This window comes from Telmatherina bonti (assembly GCF_933228915.1).
Source record: "Telmatherina bonti genome assembly, chromosome: 12".
NCBI classification, from domain to species: Eukaryota; Metazoa; Chordata; class Actinopteri; order Atheriniformes; family Telmatherinidae; genus Telmatherina; species Telmatherina bonti.
This window is the reverse complement of record NC_136610.1, coordinates 1,107,257-1,124,523: the sequence shown is the minus strand read 5'-3', so window position 1 is coordinate 1,124,523 and position 17,267 is coordinate 1,107,257.

Sequence of the window (17,267 nt, the reverse complement as noted above, 5' to 3'; positions counted from 1 at the left end):
ATTAGGTGTGAATGAAACTGGGATTCTGGATCTGACATTAGGTGTGAATGAAACCAGATTCTGGATCTGACGTTTCGTGTGAATGAAACGGGGATTATGGATCTGATATTAGGTGTGAATGAAACTGGGATTCTGGATCTGATATTAAGTGTGAATTAAACCAGGATTCTGGATCTGACGTTAGGTGTGAACGAAACCGGGATTCTGGATCTGACGCGAGGCGTGAATGATACCAGGATTCTGGATCTGACGTTAGGTGGGAATGAAACTGGGATTCTGGATCTGACATTAGGCATGAATCAAACCAGATTCTGGATCTGACGTTAGGTGTGAATGAAACTGGGATTCTGGATCTGACATTAGGTGTGAATGAAACCAGATTCTGGATCTGACGTTTGGTGTGAATGAAACCAGGATTCTGGATCTGACATTAGGTGTGAATGAAACTGGGATTCTGGATCTGACGTTAGGTGTGAATGAAACCAGGATTCTGGATCTGACATTAGGTGTGAACGAAACCGGGATTGTGGATCTGACGTTAGGTGTGAATAAAACCAGGATTCTGGATCTGACATTAGGTGTGAACGAAACCGGGATTGTGGATCTGACGTTAGGTGTGAACGAAATGGGGATTCTGGATCTGATGCTAGGTGTGAATAAAACTGGGATTATGGATCTGACATTATGTGTGAATGAAACCAGATTCTGGATCTGACGTTTGGTGTGAATAAAACCAGGATTATGGATCTGACATTAGGTGTGAATGAAATGGGGATTTTGGATCTGACGCTTGGTGTGAATGAAACCGGGATTCTGGATCTTACGTAAGGTGTGAATGAAACCGGGATTCTGGATCTGGCGTTAGGTGTGAATGAAACCAGATTCTGGATCTGGCGTTAGGTGTGAATGAAACCAGGATTTTGGATCTGACGTTAAGTGTGAACAGAACCGGGATTCTGGATCTGACGCTAGGTGTGAATGATACCAGGATTCTGGATCAGACGTCAGGTGTGAATGAAACTGGGATTCTGGATCTGACGTTTGGTGTGAATGAAACCGGGAATTCTGGATCTGATGCTAGGTGTGAACGAAACCGGGATTCTGGATCTGACACTACGTGTGAATGAAACCAGGATTCTGGATCTGACATTAGGTGGGAACGAAACCAGGATTCTGGAGTCTGGATCTGACGTTAGGTATGAATGAAATTGGGATTCTGGATCTGATGCTAGGTGTGAATAAAACCGGGATTGTGGATCTGACGTTAGGTGTGAATGAAACCAGGATTCTGGATCTGACATTAGGTGTGAACGAAACCGGGATTGTGGATCTGACGTTAAGTGTGAACGAAACCGGGATTCTGGATCTGATGCTAGGTGTGAATGAAACAAGGATTCTGGATTCTGGATCTGATGCTAGGCGTGAACGAAACCGGGATTCTGGATCTGACATTAGGTGTGAATGAAACTGGGATTCTGGATCTGACATTAGGTGTGAATGAAACCAGATTCTGGATCTGACGTTTCGTGTGAATGAAACCAGGATTCTGGATCTGACGTTAGGTGTGAATGAAACGGGGATTCTGGATTCTGGATCTGATGCTAGGTGTGAACGAAACCGGGATTCTGGATCTGACATTTGGCATGAATCAAACCAAATTCTGCATCTGACATTAGGTGTGAATGAAACTGGGATTCTGGATCTGATATTAAGTGTGAATTAAACCAGGATTCTGGATCTGACGTTAGGTGTGAACGAAACCGGGATTCTGGATCTGACGCGAGGTGTGAATGATACCAGGATTCTGGATCTGACGTTAGGTGGGAATGAAACTGGGATTCTGGATCTGACATTAGGCATGAATCAAACCAGATTCTGGATCTGACGTTAGGTGTGAATGAAACCGGGATTCTGGATCTGACATTAGGTGTGAATGAAACCAGATTCTGGATCTGACGTTTGGTGTGAATGAAACCAGGATTCTGGATCTGACATTAGGTGTGAATGAAACTGGGATTCTGGATCTGACGTTAGGTGTGAATGAAACCAGGATTCTGGATCTGACATTAGGTGTGAACGAAACCGGGATTGTGGATCTGACGTTAGGTGTGAATGAAACCAGGATTCTGGATCTGACATTAGGTGTGAACGAAACCGGGATTGTGGATCTGACGTTAGGTGTGAACGAAATGGGGATTCTGGATCTGATGCTAGGTGTGAATGAAACTGGGATTATGGATCTGACATTATGTGTGAATGAAACCAGATTCTGGATCTGACGTTTGGTGTGAATAAAACCAGGATTCTGGATCTGACATTAGGTGTGAATGAAATGGGAATTTTGGATCTGACGCTTGGTGTGAATGAAACCGGGATTCTGGATCTTACGTAAGGTGTGAATGAAACCGGGATTCTGGATCTGGCGTTAGGTGTGAATGAAACCAGATTCTGGATCTGACGTTAGGTGTGAATGAAACTGGGATTCTGGATCTGACGTTTGGTGTGAATGAAACCGGGAATTCTGGATCTGATGCTAGGTGTGAATGAAACCGGGATTCTGGATCTGGCGTTAGGTGTGAATGAAACCAGATTCTGGATCTGACGTTAGGTGTGAATGAAACTGGGATTCTGGATCTGACGTTAGGTGTGAACGAAACCGGGATTCTGGATCTGACACTACGTGTGAATGAAACCAGGATTCTGGATCTAACATTAGGTGGGAACGAAACCAGGATTCTGGAGTCTGGATCTGACGTTAGGTATGAATGAAATTGGGATTCTGGATCTGATGCTAGGTGTGAATAAAACCGGGATTGTGGATCTGACGTTAGGTGTGAATGAAACCAGGATTCTGGATCTGACATTAGGTGTGAACGAAACCGGGATTGTGGATCTGACGTTTGGTGTGAACGAAATGGGGATTCTGGATCTGATGCTAGGTGTGAACGAAACCGGGATTCTGGATCTGACACTACGTGTGAATGAAACCAGGATTCTGGATCTGACATTAGGTGTGAACGAAACCAGGATTCTGGAGTCTGGATCATACGTTAGGTGTGAATGAAATTGGGATTTTGGATTTGACGCCTTGTGTGAATGAAACCGGGATTCTGGATCTTACGTAAGGTGTGAATGAAACCGGGATTCTGGATTCTGGATCTTATGCTAGGTGTGAACGAAACCGGGATTCTGGATCTGACATTAGGCATGAATGAAACCATATTCTGGATCTGAAGTTAGGTGTGAATTAAACCAGGATTCTGAATCTGACGTCATGTGTGAATGAAACTGGGATTCTGGATCTGACGCTAGGTGTGAATGTAACCAGGATTCTGGATCTGACAATAGGTGTGAACGAAACCGGGATTCTGGTTCTGACATTAGGCATGAATGAAACGAGATTCTGGATCTGACGTTAGGTGTGAATGAAACTGGGATTCTGGATCTGACATAAGGTGTGAATGAAACCAGATTCTGGATCTGACGCTTGGTGTGAATGAAACCGGGAATTCTGGATCTGATGTTAGGTGTGAATGAAACGGGGATTCTGGATTCTGGATCTGATGCTAGGTGTGAACGAAACCGGGATTCTGGATCTGACATTAGGCATGAATCAAACCAGATTCTGGATCTGACGTTAGGTGTGAATGAAACGGGGATTATGGATCTGATATTAGGTGTGAATGAAACGGGGATTCTGGATCTGACGTTAGGTGCGAATGAAACTGGGATTCTGGATCTGACATTAGGTGTGAATGAAACCAGGATTCTGGATCTGACGTTAAGTGTGAACGAAACCGGGATTCTGGATCTGATGCTAGGTGTGAATGAAACGGGGATTCTGGATTCTGGATCTGATGCTAGGCGTGAACGAAACCGGGATTCTGGATCTGACATTAGGTGTGAATGAAACTGGGATTCTGGATCTGACATTAGGTGTGAATGAAACCAGATTCTGGATCTGACGTTTGGTGTGAATGAAACCAGGATGCTGGATCTGACATTAGGTGTGAATGAAATGGGGATTTTAGATCTGACGCTTGGTGTGAATGAAACCGGGATTCTGGATCTTACGTAAGGTGTGAATGAAACCGGGATTCTGGATCTGACATTAGGTGTGAATGCAACCAGGATTCTGGATCTGACGTTAGGTGTGAATGAAACGGGGATCCTGGATCTGCTATTAGGTGTGAATGAAACCAGGATTCTGGATCTGCCGTTAAGTGTGAACAGAACCGGGATTCTGGATCTGACGCTAGGTGTGAATGATACCAGGATTCTGGATCTGACGTCAGGTGTGAATGAAACTGGGATTCTGGATCTGACATAAGGTGTGAATGAAACCAGATTCTGGATCTGACGTTTGGTGTGAATGAAACCGGGAATTCTGGATCTGATGTTAGGTGTGAATGAAACGTGGATTCTGGATTCTGGATCTGATGCTAGGTGTGAACGAAACCGGGATTCTGGATCTGACATTAGGCATGAATCAAACCAGATTCTGGATCTGACATTAGGTGTGAATGAAACCAGATTCTGGATCTGTAATTAGGCATGAATCAAACCAGATTCTGGATCTGACGTTAGGTGCGAATGAAACTGGGATTCTGGATCTGACATTAGGTGTGAATGAAACCAGGATTCTGGATCTGACGTAAAGTGTGAACGAAACCGGGATTCTGGATCTGATGCTAGGTGCGAATGAAACGGGGATTCTGGATCTGACATTAGGCATGAATCAAACCAGATTCTGGATCTGACGTTAGGTGCGAATGAAACTGGGATTCTGGATCTGACATTAGGTGTGAACGAAACCAGGATTCTGGAGTCTGGATCATACGTTAGGTGTGAATGAAATTGGGATTTTGGATTTGACGCCTTGTGTGAATGAAACCGGGATTCTGGATCTTACGTAAGGTGTGAATGAAACCGGGATTCTGGATTCTGGATCTTATGCTAGGTGTGAATGAAACCGGGATTCTGGATCTGACATTAGGCATGAATGAAACCATATTCTGGATCTGAAGTTAGGTGTGAATTAAACCAGGATTCTGAATCTGACGTCATGTGTGAATGAAACTGGGATTCTGGATCTGACGCTAGGTGTGAATGTAACCAGGATTCTGGATCTGACAATAGGTGTGAACGAAACCGGGATTCTGGTTCTGACATTAGGCATGAATGAAACGAGATTCTGGATCTGACGTTAGGTGTGAATGAAACTGGGATTCTGGATCTGACATAAGGTGTGAATGAAACCAGATTCTGGATCTGACGTTTGGTGTGAATGAAACCGGGAATTCTGGATCTGATGTTAGGTGTGAATGAAACGGGGATTCTGGATTCTGGATCTGATGCTAGGTGTGAACGAAACCGGGATTCTGGATCTGACATTAGGCATGAATCAAACCAGATTCTGGATCTGACGTTAGGTGTGAATGAAACGGGGATTATGGATCTGATATTAGGTGTGAATGAAACGGGGATTCTGGATCTGACGTTAGGTGCGAATGAAACTGGGATTCTGGATCTGACATTAGGTGTGAATGAAACCAGGATTCTGGATCTGACGTTAAGTGTGAACGAAACCGGGATTCTGGATCTGATGCTAGGTGTGAATGAAACGGGGATTCTGGATTCTGGATCTGATGCTAGGCGTGAACGAAACCGGGATTCTGGATCTGACATTAGGTGTGAATGAAACTGGGATTCTGGATCTGACATTAGGTGTGAATGAAACCAGATTCTGGATCTGACGTTTGGTGTGAATGAAACCAGGATGCTGGATCTGACATTAGGTGTGAATGAAATGGGGATTTTAGATCTGACGCTTGGTGTGAATGAAACCGGGATTCTGGATCTTACGTAAGGTGTGAATGAAACCGGGATTCTGGATCTGACATTAGGTGTGAATGCAACCAGGATTCTGGATCTGACGTTAGGTGTGAATGAAACGGGGATCCTGGATCTGCTATTAGGTGTGAATGAAACCAGGATTCTGGATCTGACGTTAAGTGTGAACAGAACCGGGATTCTGGATCTGACGCTAGGTGTGAATGATACCAGGATTCTGGATCTGACGTCAGGTGTGAATGAAACTGGGATTCTGGATCTGACATAAGGTGTGAATGAAACCAGATTCTGGATCTGACGTTTGGTGTGAATGAAACCGGGAATTCTGGATCTGATGTTAGGTGTGAATGAAACGTGGATTCTGGATTCTGGATCTGATGCTAGGTGTGAACGAAACCGGGATTCTGGATCTGACATTAGGCATGAATCAAACCAGATTCTGGATCTGACATTAGGTGTGAATGAAACCAGATTCTGGATCTGACATTAGGCATGAATCAAACCAGATTCTGGATCTGACGTTAGGTGCGAATGAAACTGGGATTCTGGATCTGACATTAGGTGTGAATGAAACCAGGATTCTGGATCTGACGTTAAGTGTGAACGAAACCGGGATTCTGGATCTGATGCTAGGTGCGAATGAAACGGGGATTCTGGATCTGACATTAGGCATGAATCAAACCAGATTCTGGATCTGACGTTAGGTGCGAATGAAACTGGGATTCTGGATCTGACATTAGGTGTGAATGAAACCAGGATTCTGGATCTGACGTTAAGTGTGAACGAAACCGGGATTCTGCATCTGATGCTAGGTGCGAATGAAACGGGGATTCTGGATTCTGGATCTGATGCTAGGCGTGAACGAAACCGGGATTCTGGATCTGACATTAGGTCTGAATGAAACTGGGATTCTGGATCTGACATTAGGTGTGAATGAAACCAGATTCTGGATCTGACGTTTCGTGTGAATGAAACCAGGATTCTGGATCTGATGCTAGGTGTGAACGAAACCGGGATTCTGGATCTGACATTTGGCATGAATCAAACCAAATTCTGCATCTGACGTTAGGTGTGAATGAAACTGGGATTCTGGATCTGATATTAGGTGTGAATTAAACCAGGATTCTGGATCTGACGTTAAGTGTGAACGAAACCGGGATTCTGGATCTGACGCGAGGTTTGAATGATACCAGGATTCTGGATCTGACGTTAGGTGGGAATGAAACTGGGATTCTGGATCTGACATTAGGCATGAATGAAACGAGATTCTGGATCTGACGTTAGGTGTGAATGAAACTGGGATTCTGGATCTGACATTAGGTGTGAATGAAACCAGATTCTGGATCTGACGTTTGGTGTGAATGAAACCAGGATTCTGGATCTGACGTTAGGTGCGAATGAAACGGGGATTCTGGATTCTGGATCTGATGCTAGGTGTGAACGAAACCGGGATTCTGGATCTGATGCTAGGTGCGAATGAAACGGGGATTCTGGATCTGACATTAGGCATGAATCAAACCAGATTCTGGATCTGACGTTAGGTGCGAATGAAACTGGGATTCTGGATCTGACATTAGGTGTGAATGAAACCAGGATTCTGGATCTGACGTTAAGTGTGAACGAAACCGGGATTCTGGATCTGATGCTAGGTGCGAATGAAACGGGGATTCTGGATCTGACATTAGGCATGAATCAAACCAGATTCTGGATCTGACGTTAGGTGCGAATGAAACTGGGATTCTGGATCTGACATTAGGTGTGAATGAAACCAGGATTCTGGATCTGACGTTAGGTGTGAATGAAACTGGGATTCTGGATCTGATATTAGGTGTGAATTAAACCAGGATTCTGGATCTGACGTTAAGTGTGAACGAAACCGGGATTCTGGATCTGACGCGAGGTGTGAATGATACCAGGATTCTGGATCTGACGTTAGGTGGGAATGAAACTGGGATTCTGGATCTGACATTAGGCATGAATGAAACGAGATTCTGGATCTGACGTTAGGTGTGAATGAAACTGGGATTCTGGATCTGACATTAGGTGTGAATGAAACCAGATTCTGGATCTGACGTTTGGTGTGAATGAAACCAGGATTCTGGATCTGACGTTAGGTGCGAATGAAACGGGGATTCTGGATTCTGGATCTGATGCTAGGTGTGAACGAAACCGGGATTCTGGATCTGACATTAGGTGTGAATGAAACTGGGATTCTGGATCTGACGTTAGGTGTGAATGAAACCAGGATTCTGGATCTGACATTAGGTGTGAACGAAACCGGGATTGTGGATCTGACGTTAGGTGTGAATGAAACCAGGATTCTGGATCTGACATTAGGTGTGAACGAAACCGGGATTGTGCATCTGACGTTAGGTGTGAACGAAATGGGGATTCTGGATCTGATGCTAGGTGTGAACGAAACCGGGATTCTGGATCTGACACTACGTGTGAATGAAACCAGGATTCTGGATCTGACATTAGGTGTGAACGAAACCAGGATTCTGGAGTCTGGATCTGACGTTAGGTGTGAATGAAATTGGGATTTTGGATCTGACGCCTTGTGTGAACGAAACCGGGATTCTGGATCTGACATTAGGCATGAATGAAACGAGATTCTGGATCTGACGTTAGCTGTGAATGAAACTGGGATTCTGGATCTGACATAAGGTGTGAATGAAACCAGATTCTGGATCTGACGTTTGGTGTGAATGAAACCGGGAATTCTGGATCTGATGTTAGGTGTGAATGAAACTGGGATTCTGGATCTGACGTTAGGTGTGAATGAAACGGGGATTATGGATCAGATATTAGGTGTGAATGAAACGGGTATTCTGGATCTGACATTAGGTGTGAATAAAACCAGGATTCTGGATCTGACATTAGGCATGAATCAAACCAGATTCTGGATCTGACGTTAGGTGCGAATGAAACTGGGATTCTGGGTCTGACATTAGGTGTGAATGAAACCAGGAGTCTGGATCTGACGTTAAGTGTGAACGAAACCGGGATTTTGGATCTAATGCTAGGTGTGAATGAAACAGGGATTCTGGATTCTGGATCTGATGCTAGGCGTGAACGAAACCGGGATTCTGGATCTGACATTAGGTGTGAATGAAACTGGGATTCTGGATCTGACATTAGGTGTGAATGAAACCAGATTATGGATCTGACGCTTGGTGTGAATGAAACCGGGATTCTGGATCTGACGTAAGGTGTGAATGAAACCGGGATTCTGGATCTGACGTTAGGTGTGAATGAAACGGGGATCCTGGATCTGATATTAGGTGTGAATGAAATCAGGATTCTGGATCTGACGTTAAGTGTGAACAGAACCGGGATTCTGGATCTGACGCTAGGTGTGAATGATACCAGGATTCTGGATCTGACGTCAGGTGTGAATGAAACTGGGATTCTGGATCTGACATTAGGCATGAATCAAACCAGATTCTGGATCTGACGTTAGGTGCGAATGAAACTGGGATTCTGGATCTGACATTAGGTCTGAATGAAACTGGGATTCTGGATCTGACATTAGGTGTGAATGAAACCAGATTCTGGATCTGACATTTCGTCTGAATGAAACCAGGATTCTGGATCTGACGTTAGGTGTGAATGAAACGGGGATTCTGGATTCTGGATCTGATGTTAGGTGTGAATGAAACCTGGGATTCTGGATCTGACATTTGGCATGAATCAAACCAAATTCTGCATCTGACGTTAGGTGTGAATGAAACTGGGATTCTGGATCTGATATTAGGTGTGAATTAAACCAGGATTCTGGATCTGACGTTAAGTGTGAACGAAACCGGGATTCTGGATCTGACGCGAGGTGTGAATGATACCAGGATTCTGGATCTGACGTTAGGTGGGAATGAAACTGGGATTCTGGATCTGACATTAGGCATGAATGAAACGAGATTCTGGATCTGACGTTAAGTGTGAACAGAACCGGGATTCTGGATCTGACGCTAGGTGTGAATGATACCAGGATTCTGGATCTGACGTCAGGTGTGAATGAAACTGGGATTCTGGATCTGACATAAGGTGTGAATGAAACCAGATTCTGGATCTGACGTTTGGTGTGAATGAAACCGGGATTCTGGGTCTGACGTTAGGTGTTAATGAAACTTGGATTCTGGATCTGACGTTAGGTGTGAACGAAACCGGGATTTTGGGTCTTACGTTAGGTTTGAATGAAACCAGGTTTCTGGATCTTACGTAAGGTGTGAATGAAAGCGGGATTCTGGATCTGACGTTAAGTGTGAATGAAACCAGGATTCTGGATCTGACATTAGGTGTGAACGAAACCGGGATTGTGCATCTGACGTTAGGTGTGAACGAAATGGGGATTCTGGATCTGATGCTAGGTGTGAACGAAACCGGGATTCTGGATCTGACACTACGTGTGAATGAAACCAGGATTCTGGATCTGACATTAGGTGTGAACGAAACCAGGATTCTGGAGTCTGGATCTGACGTTAGGTGTGAATGAAATTGGGATTTTGGATCTGACGCCTTGTGTGAACGAAACCGGGATTCTGGATCTGACATTAGGCATGAATGAAACGAGATTCTGGATCTGACGTTAGCTGTGAATGAAACTGGGATTCTGGATCTGACATAAGGTGTGAATGAAACCAGATTCTGGATCTGACGTTTGGTGTGAATGAAACCGGGAATTCTGGATCTGATGTTAGGTGTGAATGAAACGGGGATTCTGGATTCTGGATCTGATGCTAGGTGTGAACGAAACCGGGATTCTGGATCTGACATTAGGTGTGAATGAAACTGGGATTCTGGATCTGACATTAGGTGTGAATGAAACCAGATTATGGATCTGACGCTTGGTGTGAATGAAACCGGGATTCTGGATCTGACGTAAGGTGTGAATGAAACCGGGATTCTGGATCTGACGTTAGGTGTGAATGAAACGGGGATCCTGGATCTGATATTAGGTGTGAATGAAACCAGGATTCTGGATCTGACGTTAAGTGTGAACAGAACCGGGATTCTGGATCTGACGCTAGGTGTGAATGATACCAGGATTCTGGATCTGACGTCAGGTGTGAATGAAACTGGGATTCTGGATCTGACATTAGGCATGAATCAAACCAGATTCTGGATCTGACGTTAGGTGCGAATGAAACTGGGATTCTGGATCTGACATTAGGTCTGAATGAAACTGGGATTCTGGATCTGACATTAGGTGTGAATGAAACCAGATTCTGGATCTGACATTTCGTCTGAATTAAACCAGGATTCTGGATCTGACGTTAGGTGTGAATGAAACGGGGATTCTGGATTCTGGATCTGATGTTAGGTGTGAATGAAACCTGGGATTCTGGATCTGACATTTGGCATGAATCAAACCAAATTCTGCATCTGACGTTAGGTGTGAATGAAACTGGGATTCTGGATCTGATATTAGGTGTGAATTAAACCAGGATTCTGGATCTGACGTTAAGTGTGAACGAAACCGGGATTCTGGATCTGACGCTAGGTGTGAATGATACCAGGATTCTGGATCTGACGTCAGGTGTGAATGAAACTGGGATTCTGGATCTGACATAAGGTGTGAATGAAACCAGATTCTGGATCTGACGTTTGGTGTGAATGAAACCGGGATTCTGGGTCTGACGTTAGGTGTTAATGAAACTTGGATTCTGGATCTGACGTTAGGTGTGAACGAAACCGGGATTTTGGGTCTTACGTTAGGTTTGAATGAAACCAGGTTTCTGGATCTTACGTAAGGTGTGAATGAAAGCGGGATTCTGGATCTGACGTTAAGTGTGAATGAAACCGGGATTCTGGATCTGACATTAGGCATGAATGAAACCATATTCTGGATCTGACGTTAGGTGTGAATGAAACCGGGATTCTGGATCTGACGCTAGGTGTGAATGAAACCAGGATTCTGGATCTGACGCTAGGTGTGAATGAAACCAGGATTCTGGATCTGACGTCAGGTGTGAATGAAACCAGGATTCTGGATCTGACGTTAGGTGTGAATGAAACTGGGATTCTGGATCTGACATTAGGTGTGAATGAAACCAGATTCTGGATCTGACGTTTGGTGTAAATGAAACCAGGATTCTGGATCGGACGTTAGGTGTGAATGAAACGGGGACTCTGGATTCTGGATCTGATGCTAGGTGTGAACGAAACCGGGATTCTGAATCTGACGTCATGTGTGAATGAAACTGGGATTCTGGATCTGACGCTAGGTGTGAATGATACCAGGATTCTGGATCTGACGTCAGGTGTGAATGAAACTGGGATTCTGGATCTGACATAAGGTGTGAATGAAACCAGATTCTGGATCTGACGTTTGGTGTGAATGAAACCGGGAATTCTGGATCTGATGTTAGGTGTGAATGAAACGGGGATTCTGGATTCTGGATCTGATGCTAGGTGTGAACGAAACCGGGATTCTGGATCTGACATTAGGTGTGAATGAAACCAGATTCTGGATCTGACATTAGGTGTGAATGAAACCAGGATTCTGGATCTGACATTAGGTGTGAACGAAACCGGGATTGTGGATCTGACGTTAGGTGTGAATGAAACCAGGATTCTGGATCTGACATTAGGTGTGAACGAAACCGGGATTGTGGATCTGACGTTAGGTGTGAACGAAATGGGGATTCTGGATCTGACACTACGTGTGAATGAAACCAGGATTCTGGATCTGACGTTTGGTGTGAATGAAACCAGGATTCTGGATCTGACGTTAGGTGCGAATGAAACGGGGATTCTGGATTGTGGATCTGATGCTAGGTGTGAACGAAACCGGGATTCTGGATCTGACATTAGGTGTGAATGAAACTGGGATTCTGGATCTGACGTTAGGTGTGAATGAAACCAGGATTCTGGATCTGACATTAGGTGTGAACGAAACCGGGATTGTGGATCTGACGTTAGGTGTGAATGAAACCAGGATTCTGGATCTGACATTAGGTGTGAACGAAACCGGGATTGTGGATCTGACGTTAGGTGTGAACGAAATGGGGATTCTGGATCTGATGCTAGGTGTGAACGAAACCGGGATTCTGGATCTGACACTACGTGTGAATGAAACCAGGATTCTGGATCTGACATTAGGTGTGAACGAAACCAGGATTCTGGAGTCTGGATCTGACGTTAGGTGTGAATGAAATTGGGATTTTGGATCTGACGCCTTGTGTGAATGAAACCGGGATTCTGGATCTTACGTAAGGTGTGAATGAAACCGGGATTCTGGATTCTGGATCTGATGCTAGGTGTGAACGAAACCGGGATTCTGGATCTGACATTAGGCATGAATGAAACCATATTCTGGATTTGAAGTTAGGTGTGAATGAAACCAGGATTCTGAATCTGACGTCATGTGTGAATGAAACGGGGATTCTGGATCTGACGCTAGGTGTGAATGTAACCAGGATTCTGGATCTGACAATAGGTGTGAACGAAACCGAGATTCTGGTTCTGACATTAGGCATGAATGAAACGAGATTCTGGATCTGACGTTAGGTGTGAATGAAACGGGGATTCTGGATCTGACATAAGGTGTGAATGAAACCAGATTCTGGATCTGACGTTTGGTGTGAATGAAACCGGGAATTCTGGATCTGATGTTAGGTGTGAATGAAACGGGGATTCTGGATTCTGGATCTGATGCTAGGTGTGAATGAAACCGGGATTCTGGATCTGATATTAGGTGTGAATGAAACGGGGATTATGGATCTGATATTAGGTGTGAATGAAACGGGGATTCTGGATCTGACATTAGGTGTGAATGAAACCAGGATTCTGGATCTGACATTAGGCATGAATCAAACCAGATTCTGGAACTGACGTTAGGTGTGAATGAAACCGGGATTCTGGATCTTACGTAAGGTGTGAATGAAACCGGGATTCTGGATCTGACGTTAGGTGTGAATGAAACCAGATTCTGGATCTGACGTTAGGTGTGAATGAAACGGGGATCCTGGATCTGATATTAGGTGTGAATGAAACCAGGATTCTGGATCTGACGTTAAGTGTGAACAGAACCGGGATTCTGGATCTGACGCTAGGTGTGAATGATACCAGGATTCTGGATCTGACGTCAGGTGTGAATGAAACTGGGATTCTGGATCTGACATTAGGCATGAATCAAACCAGATTCTGGATCTGACGTTAGGTGCGAATGAAACTGGGATTCTGGATCTGACATTAGGTGTGAATGAAACCAGGATTCTGGATCTGACGTTAAGTGTGAACGAAACCGGGATTCTGGATCTGATGCTAGGTGTGAATGAAACGGGGATTCTGGATTCTGGATCTGATGCTAGGCGTGAACGAAACCGGGATTCTGGATCTGACATTAGGTGTGAATGAAACTGGGATTCTGGATCTGACATTAGGTGTGAATGAAACCAGATTCTGGATCTGACGTTTGGTGTGAATGAAACCAGGATGCTGGATCTGACATTAGGTGTGAATGAAATGGGGATTCTGGATCTTACGTAAGGTGTGAATGAAACCGGGATTCTGGATCTGACGTTAGGTGTGAATGAAACGGGGATCCTGGATCTGATGTTAGGTGTGAATGAAACCAGGATTCTGGATCTGACGTTAAGTGTGAACAGAACAGGGATTCTGGATCTGACGCTAGGTGTGAATGAAACCAGGATTCTGGATCTGACGTCAGGTGTGAATGAAACTGGGATCCTGGATCTGACATAAGGTGTGAATGAAACCAGATTCTGGATCTGACGTTTGGTGTGAATGAAACCGGGAATTATGGATCTGATGTCAGGTGTGAATGAAAGGGGGATTCTGGATTCTGGATCTGATGCTAGGTGTGAACGAAACCGGGATTCTGGATCTGACATTAGGTGTGAATGAAACGAGATTCTGGATCTGACATTAGGTGTGAATGAAACTGGGATTCTGGATCTGACGTTAGGTGTGAATGAAACCAGGATTCTGGATCTGACATTAGGTGTGAACGAAACCGGGATTGTGGATCTGACGTTAGGTGTGAATGATACCAGGATTCTGGATCTGACGTCAGGTGTGAATGAAACTGGGATTCTGGATCTGACATAAGGTGTGAATGAAACCAGATTCTGGATCTGACGTTTGGTGTGAATGAAACCGGGATTCTGGATCTGACATTAGGCATGAATGAAACCATATTCTGGATCTGACGTTAGGTGTGAATGAAACCGGGATTCTGGATCTGACGCTAGGTGTGAATGAAACCAGGATTCTGGATCTGACGCTAGGTGTGAATGAAACCAGGATTCTGGATCTGACGTCAGGTGTGAATGAAACGGGGATTCTGGATTCTGGATCTGATGCTAGGTGTGAACGAAACCGGGATTCTGGATCTGACATTAGGCATGAATCAAACCAGATTCTGGATCTGACGTTAGGTGTGAATGAAACGGGGATTATGGATCTGATATTAGGTGTGAATGAAACGGGGATTCTGGATCTGACATTAGGTGTGAATGAAACCAGGATTCTGGATCTGACATTAGGCATGAATCAAACCAGATTCTGGAACTGACGTTAGGTGCGAATGAAACTGGGATTCTGGATCTGACATTAGGTGTGAATGAAACCAGGATTCTGGATCTGACGTTAAGTGTGAACGAAACCGGGATTCTGGATCTGATGCTAGGTGTGAATGAAACGGGGATTCTGGATTCTGGATCTGATGCTAGGCGTGAACGAAACCGGGATTCTGGATCTGACATTAGGTGTGAATGAAACTGGGATTCTGGATCTGACATTAGGTGTGAATGAAACCAGATTCTGGATCTGACGTTTGGTGTGAATGAAACCAGGATGCTGGATCTGACATTAGGTGTGAATGAAATGGGGATTTTGGATCTGACGCTTGGTGTGAATGAAACCGGGATTCTGGATCTTACGTAAGGTGTGAATGAAACAGGGATTCTGGATCTGACGTTAGGTGTGAATGAAACCAGATTCTGGATCTGACGTTAGGTGTGAATGAAACGGGGATCCTGGATCTGATATTAGGTGTGAATGAAACCAGGATTCTGGATCTGACGTTAAGTGTGAACAGAACCGGGATTCTGGATCTGACGCTAGGTGTGAATGATACCAGGATTCTGGATCTGACGTCAGGTGTGAATGAAACTGGGATTCTGGATCTGACATTAGGCATGAATCAAACCAGATTCTGGATCTGACGTTAGGTGCGAATGAAACTGGGATTCTGGATCTGACATTAGGTGTGAATGAAACCAGGATTCTGGATCTGACGTTAAGTGTGAACGAAACCGGGATTCTGGATCTGATGCTAGGTGTGAATGAAACGGGGATTCTGGATTCTGGATCTGATGCTAGGCGTGAACGAAACCGGGATTCTGGATCTGACATTAGGTGTGAATGAAACTGGGATTCTGGATCTGACATTAGGTGTGAATGAAACCAGATTCTGGATCTGACGTTTGGTGTGAATGAAACCAGGATGCTGGATCTGACATTAGGTGTGAATGAAATGGGGATTCTGGATCTTACGTAAGGTGTGAATAAAACCGGGATTCTGGTTCTGACGTTAGGTGTGAATGAAACCAGGATTCTGGATCTGATGCTAGGTGTGAATGAAACGGGGATTCTGGATTCTGGATCTGATGCTAGGCGTGAACGAAACCGGGATTCTGGATCTGACATTAGGTGTGAATGAAACGGGGATCCTGGATCTGATATTAGGTGTGAATAAAACCAGGATTCTGGATCTGACGTTAAGTGTGAACAGAACCGGGATTCTGGATCTGACGCTAGGTGTGAATGATACCAGGATTCTGGATCTGACGTCAGGTGTGAATGAAACTGGGATTCTGGATCTGACATAAGGTGTGAATGAAACCAGATTCTGGATCTGACGTTTGGTGTGAATGAAACCGGGAATTCTGGATCTGATGTCAGGTGTGAATGAAACGGGGATTCTGGATTCTGGATCTGACATTAGGTGTGAATGAAACGAGATTCTGGATCTGACATTAGGTGTGAATGAAACTGGGATTCTGGATCTGACGTTAGGTGTGAATGAAACCAGGATTCTGGATCTGACATTAGGTGTGAACGAAACCGGGAATGTGGATCTGACGTTAGGTGTGAATGATACCAGGATTCTGGATCTGACGTCAGGTGTGAATGAAACTGGGATTCTGGATCTGACATAAGGTGTGAATGAAACGGGGATTCTGGATCTGACATTAGGTGTGAATGAAACCAGGATTCTGGATCTGACATTAGGCATGAATCAAACCAGATTCTGGAACTGACGTTAGGTGCGAATGAAACTGGGATTCTGGATCTGACATTAGGTGTGAATGAAACCAGGATTCTGGATCTGACGTTAAGTGTGAACGAAACCGGGATTCTGGATCTGATGCTAGGTGTGAATGAAA